The sequence below is a fragment of the Passer montanus genome, unplaced genomic scaffold (genome assembly GCF_014805655.1).
Source record: "Passer montanus isolate IOZ18808 unplaced genomic scaffold, ASM1480565v1 scaffold23, whole genome shotgun sequence".
NCBI classification, from domain to species: domain Eukaryota; kingdom Metazoa; phylum Chordata; class Aves; order Passeriformes; family Passeridae; genus Passer; species Passer montanus.
The window spans coordinates 1,584,493-1,586,432 of NW_024366926.1; positions in this window are offsets into that span (position 1 = coordinate 1,584,493).

The window sequence follows — 1,940 nt, forward strand, 5'->3', positions numbered from 1 at the left end:
CCACTGTGTTTAATTTTGAAACATCTCCCAAAGCAAAGGTCTTTGTGCATCACACATCAGAATTACAGCAGTGTTTCGCTTGGCATTTCCAGCTACACATTTGGTGCAGCTCAAAATACCTCCCCCCTCAGCATTTCTGAATGTCAGGGGAAGAGGAGGCTGTCAAATGGAAGGGCACTGAGGAATTTGATTACTTTGGGCTTCCTGGCCAAGTTGATAGAGGGGAAAAGAAACTGGAAGCCAACATAATCTTGAAAGGAGACCATGGCAAGTTCTTGCATGTGAAAATCCTGCTTTAATAGAAAATACCAGCTCAGTGTGATCACAGGACAGTGCTTTGGCCAAAAATATTACATATATTATTTAGATTTTGCTGTAAGTTCTCTTTGTTTGTGCTGAGATGGGCCTGAAGACGTGGGTGTGCCTGAAGATGTGTTTTGATGTGCATTCATCCAGACTCAGAGCCATTTGACAGACAGAGGAATTACACACACACACAGACACACACACAGTAAGAGATGTCTCCCCACCCCGTGCTGCAGTGCCTGCAGGATGGTGTGGAAATGGGCTCCTGGAGCTGAGAGGCTCCTGACCTGCTGGTTAGAAAGATAGAACTGTTCTTTCCATGGCAAAAATCATAGGGAACCTGCCTTCAAAGTGATGTGTGTAATGGGTTTGGGCTTGGGGTGTGAGTGTAGGAGTGAAGCTTGGGAGATGTGCAAATGCCTGATCTCACCGCTGCTCTCATCCTTTCCTCTGTGCAATTTCCTGACCGCAGAACTACAGGGAATGCACCAAGATACACGGCTTCCTGTTGATCCTTATAATTTTTCTTTTGTACTGCTACTGCTTGGACTTCCTTAGGCTCGTTCCTGTCAAGTGCCTGCTGTAAGAAGAATAAGGGGCCTTGCTAAGAGGCACATACTGGCTGTTCTGAACCTGAGTACCTGAAATTACAAGGTAATATTCCCCCCACCCTCCCCCAAGGCATAAGACTTCAAAAGCAGCAGCAGTTCCAGTGTATTTCAGGGATCTGAAAACTGAAATTGAAGCCATTGTCAAGTTCAGTTTTGGAAACTGAAAAGAAACATTGTTCAGAAAAGAAAAAGCTCCTCCATCAAATGCTTTATCTGGAAGCTTATGCTACCTGAATCCCTCTTTTTGTAGATTAAATTATCCATGTGGTAGAGTTGATAAAAAAGTGCCTTTGCAGGAAAACTAGATTTATTAAGAGGTGCCTTGAATTTTGATAAAAAAATGAATACTTCTGTGCACTTCCTTTTTTTTTTTGTGTTTGTTTTGAACTTTTTGCTAATTTGTTTTGATTTTTTTTTTAACAGTTGGGTCATGTTCTTTAGTGTGGTTTTCTCTTCCTCAGTATGATGTAGGAAGGGCCACTGCCATTTCCCAGGATAGCTACAGGATCCAACCACTGTTGAATGAAGTGATGTGGGGAAGTTGTGGAGCCTTGGCAGGGTGGGTACTAGGGCATGAGCTGCACTTATTTCTGTGGACGTTGGCACTTCTCTTGCTGATTTGGTTGTCGAAAGCTGGCTAGAGCTTTCTGAGCAGTGCAGAAGGGTTGAGGGACTGCTGGTGGATTGGTGGCTGGCTGTAGGCTGGACTTAGCCAGTGATGGTCTTCTGAGACCTGATGGTCTGCGGTGCCTGACCTCGTGTTGTCTCTAACTCTGCTCCTGGCACCGTGACCCATCTGGAATAACAGCCCTTAGCAGTGGGAGCAGGTATTTGTCCCTTGCCTCCTGCACTGTTGCACTATTTCCAGGCTCTCAGCTCTGGCACACAGCAGGCCCTGGATTGGTTTTACCTCTTTTCCCAGAACTGCTGGGGCCCTTATGAAATGCAGCGTTGGCTCTGGAGCTGTGCGCTCCTTCCAAGTGGAAACTCCCGAGCAGGTCAGCAGCTTTCTGGCATGGGGTG